This window comes from Silene latifolia, chromosome 4, assembly GCF_048544455.1.
Source record: "Silene latifolia isolate original U9 population chromosome 4, ASM4854445v1, whole genome shotgun sequence".
NCBI lineage: Eukaryota > Viridiplantae > Streptophyta > Magnoliopsida > Caryophyllales > Caryophyllaceae > Silene > Silene latifolia.
Window position 1 is genome coordinate 109324449 of NC_133529.1, and position 14976 is coordinate 109339424.

Consider the following 14976-nt stretch of genomic DNA (forward strand, 5'->3'; position numbering starts at 1 on the left):
TAACTATCTTACTTTGTTGTTCGTTACTCTTGTTTTGCTAGTTATTATATTCAATATAATTTGCTCAACTCATTTGCTTCATATAAGCTTTTATAATGTTCAAACAACACTATGCATAATGGAATTTTAACTTTATCATCATAAATCACAACTAATTCCATTACCCGTGATTCATGGCTTCTTCAAATGAATTATTTTTCTATTTGTTTGATTGATAGTAGGATTTATTTTTATATTTTATAATTCATTTGTTCGGGTCGTTTTTACCTATTATATCTTTTCCATCTCATTTATTTGATTACGTGTTCATATTGACAATGCTTTATGTGTGTAATTTGATCATCCAACAGGATTACCGTCGTTCGACTTGTCTACCAATTACACCCATTACAAATGGTCCCTTACTTTCTCCTTATTATTTGTGCCAAAATCAAAAGTAAACAATAAAACGGAAAACACTTTTAATAAATCATTAATGTTGTATCGTCATCCTATATGAGAAAAATCGCAACACACTTTTAATAAGCAAAAACTGGTATTAAAAGCCGTCGTTATGAAGCATGAAATGATTATGGAGATTGGATAAATTTTAGTTAAATTCGTATACTATTTGGTGGGTTAATGGGTAATTCGTATTTCTCTCCTGGTCTGCTGCCCAGAGCTCTCCTTGCCTTTAACCATCAACAAACTCCTTTGCCTAACCATTCTCGCTCTTTGCCCCTCTTCTTAGCATTGACTTAAAAATAGTGTAGATGCCTCATTTTGCAAACTTATTCTTTGGTGGGTACTGGGTGTATTGTGAGAAACTCAAATGGTGCTTGGGTTTGTGGTTGGACTAATAGATATGTTTGGCTATGGAGATTATGTCATTCATTTCCCGTGGGATATGGTGACATACACTACAATTGCCCCAGTCTGGCTCCCATATGAAATAGATTCTACTTCTCTCTTCTATTACATTTTTTGGAGCAGATCCTGCTTCCCTCTTCTATTACCTCTTTTGATTGATGAGATGGATTCTGATGAGATAGTCGACAGGACTATCGAGGATGCCTTCGTTGTTGTACCCTAAGAGTCTTCTAATTACCCAAACTAAAATGAGATCCCAAAATAATTAGATGAGATCTCAAATTTTAGCCTATCTATACCTTGGGAAGACGGGAACTAAAATCTAGTTAACCAAAAATATGCCTGAATTAACATAAAAAGCAAACACGGAAATGAAGAAATTAGGCCAACCGCAAGCTGCGGCTTGGACCAGGACCTTTTTTCTTCAATTTCGAGCCCTTCTTTCTCCTTCCCCTTTGGTTTCTTCTTTGACTTTTGTTGACCTTTTCCTAGCCTTTCAGTTTTCACCATCTTGTCCTGTGTTAACTTGGCATGGTTGACTCCCCTTGACTTGACTCGGTTTGACTTTTGTTGACTTGACTGGTTTGACTTTCGTTGAATTTGACTAGCTTGCCTTGACTTCAATGAAATGGAACACAAGTAACGGAATTCCCCAGGGCAGAATTACAACACCAAAGTCCAAACCCATACAAAGAGTCACAAAATGAATACAAGTCATCAAAATTACAATCAACCGATACAAATTGGCATATACACGATTTGTGCACTAAAACCCGATATTTAACGGCAAAAGACACATTAACACAATCTAATTAACTCAACCTAAATAAACATTATCAAATATTTTTAAGATAATAAATTTAGAGCATGCACATTGAAGAGTATCTCCTCTTCCTCTTATTTCCTCACTTTCCCTCTATTTTTTTGACACCTCATTTTCCACTATCACCATCCTACTTCTAACTTTTCTTCCATTTTTTTCCCCACATCAAAGAGGATCCTCTCTTCTCCTTCTTTTATATTTTAATTATTTTTATAATAGTTGATAAATTTATAAAAATAAAATATAATCCACATGGTCTAACTTTATGGGAGAATGGGTACAAGGGCCTAGATTTAACTTCCTCTAAAAATAGAGGAAGTCTTAATCTTCCTCTTTCAAAGAGGATGTCCAAATTGGTTCCACATTGAAGAGGACATCCTCTTAGAGGAGAGATAATGCTAAGAGGATGCATCATCCTCTTCAATGTGGATGCTCTTAGTAACCTTATTAAACTGAGCGCTAACAATGACAATTGCAATTAGTGCAATGTATTGATGGAAATGAACCAATGATACCCATGATGATGAATGTCAAAATCTCATTTGTGACGGCACGTATCCGTCCCATTATAGGCTTAGATGCCTTCTTTTCGTCTTAATTTGCTAATGCCTGCTATTGTGTCATGTCATCTTTAGTGATTCATAAAGATTGATTGTTATGCCATGTAAGAAGTAACAGTGCACTTAAAAGACTCGATTCCACTTGTAAATTGGATCCTCTCTATTTCTTTTTTCCATTTTATCTCACAAAACATTACTATATTTCAATCTCATTCATTTACTTTTTTATCTCCATCCTCTATATTTCTTTTCTCATCTCTATTTCAATCTCATTCATTTACTTTTTTATTTCCAAATAAATTTACAATCATCCGATCGAGTCCAGATTAATTCGGAACATTAAGAAGTAATGGAGCTTCATTTCTTTTTGAGACTGAGATAAACTTTGATTATAAAATATATCTGGTTGGGTCAGACTTGTCAACTCTACATTTGACTGTAAAATAGTCACAAAATCTCATCTTAATGTTTCAGACTTGTGGTTACATTTGACTATAAAATGGTGACAAAATCTCATCTTATGGTTTTCACAAATTGTTTAATGAGACCGTCTCATACCATAAGACCAGTCTATTAACTGAAGACTAATTGTATTTGTTCCGGGGTGTGATTACGGAGCAGTGTTGTTACCACGTGAGCTTGTTGAATGATTACTTTGCTTGACTCTTCCTTTCGGCCTCTCCTGAAACAATGAACAAACTGAGGGCTCGGCTTGTTACCGAGCGTACTCACTCCGACGCTCAAGTCAGTAAACTTAAAGGGATTAAGTTGTGTGATACTTGGCAAAGTATATTGTAGAGAGATAAGGGAGTTTATACCAGATTATGAGTGGTTTAGGTTATATTTCGGATCCCCTTCTCAATGAGAGAAGTGGAGTATTTATAGACTTTCACCTTTTGTCACGTAGTGGCCAAGTGGCCAAGTGGCTAGCAGGTGGAAAGACCGTTCTACCCTCGGCCGATGGACCCATGGCAGGCCGGCCGAGGGGTCTTGGATATGAGTACGCGGATATGTATCCCGGCTGGCTAGTTGTCCTAGCCGAGACCCAAGTGACAGCCGATAGGCGCATCGCATCAGGCTAAATTTGCACGATACGTTGACTTTGTGGATATCTTTGACCTTGCTCAATATGATGACTCGGTCGTGGTGCAGAATATGCCCCATCAATTTGCCCCAGCGTAGTCATGCGTGGTATGGGCTCCGATGTGTGTTGAGCGTATATTCTGCGCATGTTGAAATTCTCCATCGGCTTCTTCTTCCTTGGCTTGGTTCTGCTCGGGCCGTATTATACCATATCCCCTCTCCACATGGATGTGTAATGGACATCAGATGTGGAAAAGAAAATGGCTCTGGCTGAGACCTGGGTTGAGAGCACCGGAGCTTTTGATTGCCCCCAGCCGGTGCTGCCAGGTTTGGTTGAACGGCGGGCCGTTTGGCAAGTAGATACGTAAGATCGTGTTGAAGAAGATACGTCGATTGGCATTCTGTCAAGGAGCGTGTTGAAGAAGTTTTGTAACTGTTTGTCGATTGACATTCCCTTGCCGCATGCTCGACACGTGGCTCGGCGTTGATTGGTTGACGCCTCATGGGCTTTGCTCTGATTGGTCGGATTGAGTGGGCTTTGCTCTATAAATAGGCGATTACCCCTCATTTTGGCCTTCCAAATTTCATTCTCTCAAAAATTTCCTCTTGTTTAGTTTTTCTTTCGCGGAGTTCCTTTCTCTTTCTAATTTCTCGAATCGTTACTCGGTGTAACATTTCCTTCCAAGGTAATCAAACAAATTCTTCAATCTTTTTTCTTGTTAAATATTCGTTGTCATGTCTTCTGCTGATGCCGGACCTAGTAATCCTGCGCCGGGGGGCTCCCCGTCGCGTTTTGATGAAGAGGAGGCACTGGCCGCCATCCCGTTAAGGTCCGGGGGCCCTAGGTCTTCTTCTCCTGAGGTTGACCCAAAAATTTTGGAGAGTTTTTCGGAGGATGATGATGAAGGGACCCATTCCGAGGGTACTGATGATGAGGTGACCCCTTCTGCCGTAGAGAGGTCGCTTGTTTTGCATCATGGTGATGCTCGCTTTCGGTCGGTCCTAGTCGTGCTCGGACAAATAAGTTTGCTAGTTTGCTCGGTTCGAGCTTTTTGAACACCATTACTCCTTTGGCGGGGAGTATAAAATTGTTCTTCCCGGGGAAGGTCGGGCGGTCTGTTGCCCTCCCAAGGGTCAGACGGCGTATACATCGGACACCTGAAGTATGGGCTCGGTTTCCTATGAATGAATACGTTATGGCCATAATTAAAGCCATGAACGTCGTCGTGGCCCAACTGCATCCGTTGGCCATCAGGACGATTGTTGGCTTTGTGTGGCTCTGTCTTTTTAAGAAGGAGGCCCCAACGGTGAACCTCTTCCGCCGGCTTCACCATCTTAGACGATCTACCGATCGGCTCGGGGTGGTACAAAGATACGGCCGAGGCGGGCTAAGCCGTCACCGTTTCCAAGCTGACGTCTTGTAAGGACTGGAAGGGGCGGTGGGTGTACGTTGAGGTTCCGGAGGACTATCCATTGCCCCGGTCCTTTCAGCACCGTGTAAACTTGCGGTGTGAGAATCGGGGGGAGCGTGACCGGAGTAAACTCAAGATGGACGCCAGCAGGGTCTATCTTAATGAGGATGAGAAGCGGGCGATGAGGCTGTTTGAGGCTGAGAAGGATGGGACGCCGAAGGGATGGATGCCCCCGACGCAGATCATTCTTCAGGATGAGCTGCTCTGCCACGTCGGCCTCATACCGGCCCTCGAACGGGGTGAGTGGGGTCGGTGTGAGGCACATCTCTGCTTTTAATGTTTCTGTTTTTGAACCTTGATTTATTTCTTTTACTTGATTCTTGCTTCGTTTCCTTTGCAGCCCGTTTTGGCCCGGATCTGTCTGAGGATACCCTCAAGAGGTTGGGACTTGGCAAGGACGGGAAAGTCGTTGATTTGCATCCTAAGGCCGAGACACGTGATCGCAGACCGGCGCCAAACGACCTCATGGATCAGCAGTTGAAGGCCCTAGATGCGACGGCGGCCCAGGCGAAGGTTGCTAGTAAAATACCGGGCCGTAAACGAAAGGCAACGTCCATGGCGGCGACGGCGTCAACTTCAGCTCAACCTTCAATCCCTGCGGTCCAAAAGGAGAAGGTGGTGGTCGTCGATATTACCGAGGAGGAGGTCACCGTTGCAGAGGGCCCCCCTCCCTCTTGGAATAAGAGAAAAGAGACCGAGTCTGTTGCCGCTGCTGTTACCGAGGCCGGTAAAGAAAGGGGTCCTCCAACCAAGAAGGCCAAGGCTGGTACGGATCTAACTTGTGGCTCAGACTTAGCTGGTTCATTATGCATTCCCGATGATAGGCTCTCTGACGTGTCAATGACTGTTGACATGGATGCTCTGTTTAAATTTTTTGTAGATCAACCGTGTCGATTCACGGTCCCCCGAACGGCAATCGGAGAAGCGGCCGGTGCGACGGGCAATCAAAATGTCGTCGTTGACTCCTCCTCCCGAAGCCTTCCCCGCCTTGATTAGGAAGATCTTTGGAAGTGAAGTGGTGACATGGCGGTGCTCATATTATGGAGCAAGAAAAGGTCATGGCGAAGGCGCCCACAGCTTGAGCGGCTCGGGCTTGAGCTCATTTCTGCGCGAAGAAGGAAGCCGAGAGGGCCAAGGTCGAGGCCGAAAAGGCGGTCCTTGCGAGCGAAAACTTAGGGAGGATCTTTGAAAAGGCGGTCCTTCTTTGAGAGAGCCAAGGTTGAGGCTGCAGAGGCGATGCCGCTAAGCTGCTTTGGAGGAGCGTGACAAGCTTCAGTCGCCTTCGATTTTGCGTTGAGAAGAGGGAGGAATGGAAGTCCCCGATACGGCCCGATCGGCGCATCGGAACACGAGGGCTATCATCGCCCGAGCAGGGAGTTGGACATTGAGACGCTCCAAACCGTCGTCCTCCCTAACATGTGCGCCCAATAAAGGGACTGGCGAAGAAGCCGCGGGGAAGTGATCGGAGAGATCTTTCTGAAGGCTCCTTCCCATGGCAAAAATTTGACGAGTGTTTGTTGTTAAGCTTGATGATAAGGCGAAGGTGCGGAGGCGAAGGCGTGGAGGAGGCGAGAGGTGAAGAAGGAGAAAGAGGAGGTGCGGAGAAGGCGGCCCATCTTTGAAAAAGTGAAGGCGGCCGGGAGGAAGCCGAGAGGGCAAAGGCGGTAAGCGCCGATCGGCTCTCGAGTCGCCCATCGATGGTGATCTTGCCACTCTGCTGCGATGATGAGCGAGCGAGGCATAGGGAGACGGGCGGTCGTCACCGGATTCACCCAAGCATCTCGGATAGTTTGTTTGTTCGGGGGCCAACTATTGAGCCTTTCCTCCCTGCCATCTTTTGGCACTTAATGTCTTATGTCTGTAACATTTTGCTGTTCCTTCTCTTTTGTAAACCTTGGTAGGTTGTGTTTAGGCTATCCCTTGTGGGGACGGCCGTCGTCTTCTTTCTTGTACTACCTGTGAACATTTCAATAAGAGTTCGTTTATTTTGCCTCTGGCTTGGCCGAGGTCTTTATCTCATTTTCATCTGAGTTGTCTTCGTACGTTATTAGTTGAGCGCTCTTTTTCTTTTCGCTTTTACCTTCGGCTTGGCCGAGGCAGTTAGAATGCGTATCTCAACTGTACTTAACGTTTTTATTAAAACATGTTGGCATGTCGGTCGCTTCCTCCTACGCGCACGGTCTTAGCCGAGGCGGTCATATTTGCTATCCCAACCACCGTTGTGAACATGTTACGTATCAGTCGTTGTGTCCCCGTCACTCTTCGGGGTAATGGCCGAGGTGTTCGTATCTGTAGACGTATTGATCGCTTCCTCTGCCACCCCCGGATACATACCGTTGGAGTGACTAGAATTGCGTCTCAACAGTGCTTATACGTTCCTAAGGAAGCTGGTCGTTGTGGCGAGTAACAACTTGTTGTTGGCAGTTAACTGCTTTCCGTATATGTAGACATATTGATCGCTTCCTCTGCCACTCCCGGATTGGCGGGGCGATCGATTGCGTCTCAACAAAGGCTTAATACGCATTTGTTCTTCGGTAGTGACTGCCCGGGCTTGGCCGTGGCGTCCTCTTTGGCATGACAAGTATTTTGATGGAAAACTTGGATCACTTTTTATAAGATATAATCACACGTTGGGGTGCCCACAATGGTTTTGGACACCTCCGCCGTTATATGAAATATTTCCTTAGATTGTCCGTGTTCCAGTGGCTCATTAGAGGAACACCCTCCATGTCTGTCAGCCGGTATGTACCCGGCCTCATTTCTTCAACCACTTTGTAGGGTCCTTCCCAGTTGGCCGTCATTTTACCATGAATGTTTCCTTTGTTGGTTGCGGCTGACTTTCTTAGGACTAGATCTCCTACTCTTAAGTCTCTTTTGTGGACCCTACGGTTGTATGCTCTTCTCATTCGGTTTTGATATCGCAAGTTAAGCCGTGCCGTGTCTCGGCTTTCTTCGACCAGGTCTAGGGAGGCTCTCAGGCCTTCCTCATTTTCGGCTGGGTCAAAGGTCTGCGTTCTAAATGTCGGCACCGATGCTTCTATTGGCAGGACGACTTCAGACCCATAGACCAGGTGGAATGGACTGTATCCCGTTGCTTCTTTCTCCGTGGTTCGAAGTGACCACAGGACGCCGGGTAGTTCATCAACCCACCTTCCTTTTAGATCTTCAACCTTCTTTTTTAATCCGTTCAAGATCGTCTTATTGGCGCTTCCTTTGCCCATTGCTCTGAGGGTGGCAGACGGAGGAGTATGCGAATTTGATGCCGAGTTCTTCTAACCAGTTCATCACCATGTCGCTCCAAAACTCTCGGCCGTGGTCAAACACCATGACTTGGGGCAATCCAAATCGAGTTATAACGTTTTCCTAAATCACTTTTCTTACGGCCGCCGTGGTCTTGGCGGCATCTGCGACGGCCGACCCATTTGGTGAAGTAGTCAGCGAGAACGATCGATATTTTCTTCCTCCGAGGCCGTTGGAAATGGCCCTAATAGATCCATCCCCACTGTGCAAAAGGAAGGGGCTAAGCACGGTTGCGAGGTCTCGGGAAGGAGCATGTATCACGGAGCATGCATTTGACAGTTCTTACGCTTCTTGGTCTTAGTTCTGGAATCCTCAAGCATGGTGGGCCGAGAATAGCCGGCTCGGAGAGCTTTGTGGGCTAACGTTCTTGCCCCTATGTGATGTCCACAGAGATGCCTTCGTGAATCTTTGTCGTATTAGCTAGCTCGCGTCGGTGGCCGACACATTTCAAGAGTGGCCTTATCACAGACCTTCTGTATAATTCTCCTTCGAACACCAAGTACCTGGCGGCGATCCTTCTTATCTTCTGAGATAGACTGCGGTTCTCCGGCAACTCATTTGTTAGTTTGTATTTCATTATCGGAGTCATCCACGTCGTCTCGGCTTCTATGTCGCCCACCATGCGAGTGTGTCGGTAATGCTTTTAGCATTCCGATATTCACTAGCACGGTTGGTACCGACATTCTTGGTGGTTGAACGGCAAGTTTTGAGAGAGCGTCGGCCGGTTGTTCTCGGACTGGGACGCATTGGATCCGGAAAGATTTCGGTTTTTTGTGTCGCCTTTTACCCTTTCCGGGTATCTTACCATTCCGTCGTCTCGAGCCTCATATTCTCCTCCTCGATTTGGTTAGTCACCAATAGAGAGTCCGTCTTCAACACAATGTGTTTCGCTCCCGTGACTCTAGCTAGCTCGACTCGATTATCACCGCCTCGTATTCGGATTCGTTGTTTGAGGCCGAGAAGGTAAACTTCAAGGCATACTCAAACTCGTCCCGTTTGGGCTGATGATAAGGATGCCGCTCTGAGCATTCGTCGTGGAGGACCCGTCGGTGAATACTTCCCATACTCCGGGATTTGGTTCTTCTTTATATGTGCACTCGGCCAGGAAGTCTGCAAGTGTCTGCCCTTTTATCGAGGGCCTCGGCTTGTATTGAATGCCGAAGCCGGATAGCTCTACTGCCCATTTGATGAGCACCACGATTTTTCAAATTTTTCCAATGCTTTCTCAATGGTTGGTCGGTTAGGACCGTCACGGGATGCTTGCGTCGAAGTAAGGTTTTAGTTTCCTTGCGGCAACGACGACAAGAAAGGCCGCTTTTTCGATCGGTGGGTAATTTCTCTCGGCGACAGAGTGTATGGGCGATAAAGTAGATTGGGTGTTCTTGTTGTCTTCTTCTCGACGATTACAAGATCGGCCGTGGCCGAGGTAACGGCTATGTATAGATATAGCGTCTCCCCCGGCGTCGGCCGGGACGGGGTTGGGAGAGTTTGAAGATGAGCTTTCGATTGCACGAAAGCCGTGCTCTGTTCCTCCCCCAGTGAAGTCTTTATTCCCCTTCAACACTTTGAAGAATGGGGTGCTCTTGTCGGTTGACCGAGAGATGAAACGGGCTAGAGCCGCCATCCTCCCGGTCAACATCATAACCTCTTTTCGATTCCGCGGCTCCGTGAGGTCCAAAGATTGCTTGGACTTTCTCCGGATTGGCATCAATTCCCCAGCACCGACAAGCACGCCGAGGAACTTACCTGCCCCGGACACCGAAGTTGCATTTCATTGGGTTAAGTTTCATCTTGTATTTTCTTAGTGAACAAAATGTTTCGCTCAAGTCGGCCAAGTGCTTTTGTCGGACTTGCTTTTACAATAGCATCGTCGACGTAAGACTCGATGTTTCGCCCTTTTTGATCTTCAAATACTTTGTCCACCAGCCTAGTGTAAGTTGCGCCAGCGTTTTTCAAACCGAACGGCATCATTTTATACATGTATGTGCCGTGTATGGTGATGAATGCGCACTTAGGCATGTCTTCTTCGGCCATGAATACCTGATGGTACCCTGAGAAGGCGTCGAGCAGGCTCAGCATAGTGTAGCCTGCTGTTGCGTCTATTACGCTATCTATTCGAGGCAAGTGATAGTAATCTTTAGGGCACGCTTTATTAAGATTTGTAAAATCAACACACATCCTCCACGCCCCCGATGACTTCCTCACCATTACAACATTAGCTAGCCACTCAGGGTAAGTACAAGGCATGATAAAGCCTACCTCAAACAACTTGTCTACCTCGGCCTTGATGGCTTCATCTTTCTCGGGCGAGGAGTTCCTCATCTTCTGCTTGACAGGGCGAGCGTTGGAGAGCACGTTCAGCTTGTGAACGATGACCTCTCGGCTCACGCCTGGCATCTCGGCGGCTGAGTACGCGAAGACGTCTTTGTTCTTCCTCGAGTCAAGGAGATCGGCTCGAATTTTGGTTCCAGGCCGACACCGACAGTTACGGTGCGTCCTGGATCAATTTCCACTTGCTCAGTCTCGGCTCCCTCGACCATGCTGACGTTGTTGGTGCTCATCGGATCACCCTCCTGTTGTAAGGATGGGCTCTTCCCCTTCTCTGATTTCTTCGCCACTTTGAGGGATTGCATGTTACACCCTCTGGCAGATATTTGGACATTGACATTTTCGTCTCTCTCGTCCTTTGAGACGAGCTTTTGTGCCTCCCCCCGGTCCGAGACATACATCAATGTCAGGGCCCGGATAGACATTACGGCATCTGCCTCGCTCAAAGTAATCCGGCCTATCAGGACGTTGTAGGCGGACGAACCATCAATAACCACGAACTCAGACCAAACATTTTTGGCCGCATCGGCTTGGCCGAACATCACCGGCAGTTTGATTGACCCCAGGGGTACCAGGCCGGCCCCAGAGAAGCTGTACAACGGGTTGGTGCAGGGGCTCAGGTCCTCAATCTTCAGGCCGAGATTGAGAAAGCATTCCCTGAACATGATGTTCGTGTAGGCGCCTGTATCAATTAGGCACCTCTTCACCAAGTGGTTGGCTATGTCCAGGTGGACCACCAGCGGGTCGCTATGTGGGGCTACGACTCCTTCGTAGTCTTTCCTTCCGATGGTTATATCGGGGACGGTGGAAGCGGGGATCGCTGTGGTGGGCACAAAGTTGATGGCTTGATAAAGCTCATTTAAGTGCCGTTTGTGCCCATTAGCTGACCCACCGTTCTCGTTTCCTCCGATAACCACCTGGATCACTCCTATCCTCTGGAATACTGATTTCTTCTTTGCCCCGTCGGAGCTCGTTTCGGGGTCCCGACTACGTACTCTTGCCGAGGGCCCCTTTCGGATCGCTCCTCGATGGCATTCTTGAATCCGACGATGTCGTCGGTCTTGTGGCGGGGTGGCCGTGGTAATCACAAAATTGGCTTGTGTCGCCTTCCGCCTTTGTCTTGGGGGGTCTTGCCCACTTCCCGCCCTTCATTTTTGCTCGGGCGAAGACCTCGGCCCGATTTAACCGGGGGGTGAGATCGCCATGCCGCCTCGCGGTGTATGGTCCCGAACTCCCCGCGCCCGCCGAGTTACATTTTTGTTATCTTTCTCGGCCGTGACTGTTATTGTCACGGCGTCCTTCATCTCTGTTATCCCGTGTTTGCTCCTCTCTGGGTGGCAGCTTGCGTGTGTCCTACCCAGGTCTTGTGGTAATCCTCCACCTTTATGGCTTGGTCGGCCATCCTTACGGCGGAGTCCAGGTTGAGGTCCGCGCACTTGATCAACTCATTTTTGAGCTCGCCTTTTGGGAGGCCTTTCATCAGTGCGAAGGCCGCGATTCGGTATTCACTCACGGATCTGCCGAGCTTTGCGTCGAACCTCTTCACATAGCTTCGTAGAGACTCGTCCTCCCCCGTCGGATAGTGAGGAGATCCGATGTCTCCACGGCCCTCCTCTTGTTGCGGGCGTCTTTGGGCTATGAAGTTATCCCTTAGGTCGGCGTAGCAAAAGATACCGAACCATTGGCGGCCCCTTGTACCAACTGCGGGTCATCTCATGGGGTTGTCGGGAAGACTCGCACCATACCTCATCGTTTGCTCCCACACCGACATGTAAGACTCGAAAGCCTCGGCGTGGTCGGTTGGGTCACTGTCCCCTTTGTACGATAGGGTCGGCGACTTTGATTTGGTCGGCACGGAGACGTCGAGGACGTGGCGTTGAGGGGGCATGCGACCACGTGTCGAATGACACGTGGCGATCGGCTCCTCACAGCCCTAGTCCGGCTTCTCTCCCCGTGGCGGGAAGGGCTTCTTGTTCTCCGACTTTGGAAAGTCGGGCTTCTTTCTTCACTTCTTCGGGGGTGGCCTCGTTGATGCCGCGCCGACGCTGTCCTCCCGCGAGTGTGGGAAGGACTTTGTCCGACTCGACACCACGGGCACCGCTGGCGTTTTGTACGCCCAACCTCTTGCATTGCTCCGGACGGAGGTTGTTGGAGTCACCTTCTCAGGCCCTGTTCACTGCGGGTGTGTCTGCCGTCACCGTCGTTGCGGCGGGCGTGATCGCGTATTACAATCGGGTCCGGAGTAGCTTCGATTTTTTGCATCGACCACATGTCCCATGATAGTGACTTGGCCGTGAAAAGCAGGCGTTTCTATCTCTTTCGGCATCCGTACGCGGTTGAATTACTCGGTAGGTGGGGATCGCGATCCCGAATTGGGGCTGCGTCATCTGGTAGAATTCGGTTTCGTCACTCACAATTGCTTCTGGCTGTTTTGACATCTTCTTAGCTTTGTGGGTGGGTTTTTGTTTTGTGTTTTTTTTTTTGTGTAAGGGATTTAACTAGCTTTTAGTATCTAGTTCCCACAGACGGCGCCAATTGTTCCGGGGTGTGATTACGGAGCAGTGTTGTTACCACGTGAGCTTGTTGAATGATTACTTTGCTTGACTCTTCCTTTCGGCCTCTCCTGAAACAATGAACAGACTGAGGGCTCGGCTTGTTACCGAGCGTACTCACTCCGACGCTCAAGTCGTAAACTTAAAGGGATTAAGTTGTGTGATACTTGGCAAAGTATATTGTAGAGAGATAAGGAGTTTATACAGGATTATGAGTGGTTTAGGTTATATTTGAATCCCCTTCTCAATGAGAGAAGTGGAGTATTTATAGACTTTCACCTTTTGTCACGTAGTGACCAAGTGGCCAAGTGGCTAGCAGGTGGAAAGACCGTTCTACCCTCGGCCGATGGACCCATGGCGGCCCGAGGGTCTTGGATATGAGTACGCGGATATGTATCCCGGTTGGCTAGTTGTCCTAGCCGAGACCCAAGTGACAGCCGATAGGTAAGGATTTGCATCGGCTAGGGCCGTCGACACGTTGACTTCTTTGTGGATATCTTTGACCTTGCTCAATATGTTGACTCGGTCAGCGGGTGCAGAATATGCCCCATCAGTATTATAAGCCAAGCCCAATAAAATAAAACCCAAACTTCTTTATCCTCTCTCACACTCAGTCTTTCACTGTTTTCTCCTGGTACAATCCCTTCTTCACGTGTCCGTCCGCCCCTAAGCCACCGTTTAATGCCGGATTCGTCGTCTTCACCGACAATGATCTCACCATCTAGCCTGCTCGTGAACGTCGATGCTTTCATCACAAATCCGTAAGTTTTTAACTCAATCAACTATTGTTGTCTAATTAAAACAATCAATCATGAAAGATGAATTCATACTTTGTGAAATTAAGGGGACAACCAAAGTCTTGAACATGAACCTGTCATACTAAAACTACTATTCATCAAACTAAAATCATTCTTCACAAAAAATATAGAAGAAGCTAAATCAATCAATCATAATACATGAAAAATTCAATGATGAAATTGTTGGTTTTGAAGTATTTTAAAAATATAAAGCCATATAAAGATTAAAGTTTTCAATCTAAAACATCAAGTATTCGAGTTGAGATAGTAACTAGAACTTAGATGCAGTGGATATTCATTGAAACTTGAAACTTGAAACTTCCAATTTCAAAAAGAAAATCGGCATGTTGGTGACTTGATCGGCGTTCTTCAGCGAGTCGGGAATGCGGCGGAGATGATGGTGGCAGAGATGGCGGGACGGGGACGGCGAAATGCAATGGCGGTTGTTCATCGTCTGTTGGTGGCTGCAATTTCGAAGGCTTACTATTCTTTATACTGTACTTCGTATTTGTTTTGTTTTGATTGTAGGTCTTTTGTTTGGGCTACTTTTTCCTATTGGGCCCGTCCTATGCTATAGGACGGTCTTATAGGAGAGTTGCTGTATTGTTTTAGACCAGAGGTGATCAAATGCGGACCGGCCCACTTGGCCCGCTATTTAAGCGGGCTTGGTCATAGAAAAATATTAAATTAACGGGTAACAGACAACAAAAATAGGCCCGCAAAAATTAATGGGTGGGTATGGACAATGAAAAATGTCCATCGGCCAGCCCGCTTTAAAAATATTTTCCTAGTTTTATCTACATGACCAACTACAAATAACATAACAAAAAATGTACTATGTAACTAAAAACTAATTATTTTTTTCCCTTTTTTACTTAAAGTTAAGCAAAACGAAATCGAGCCCAAAAAAAAGTTCATAAACCTAGTTTAATCTTGGAGTAGGTAATTTTGTTTAAGTTGACAACCGATTTTCCGTGTGTCGGCCTGCCTATTTAAATGGGCGGGCTTGGACAATCAAACATGGCCCGTTATAATGGACACGGGAAAGAAAATTAGGCCCACCAGACAATTTTTTCAAGTATAAGCCCGTCCATATCCGGCCCAAGCCCACAGATGATCGCCTCTCAAACAAAAATGGCTCTCTGAAACAAGAATTTGCGAATAAAGTATATGACAAATCTGAGGCACTCGTGCCCTTAAAGGTGAGTTGCA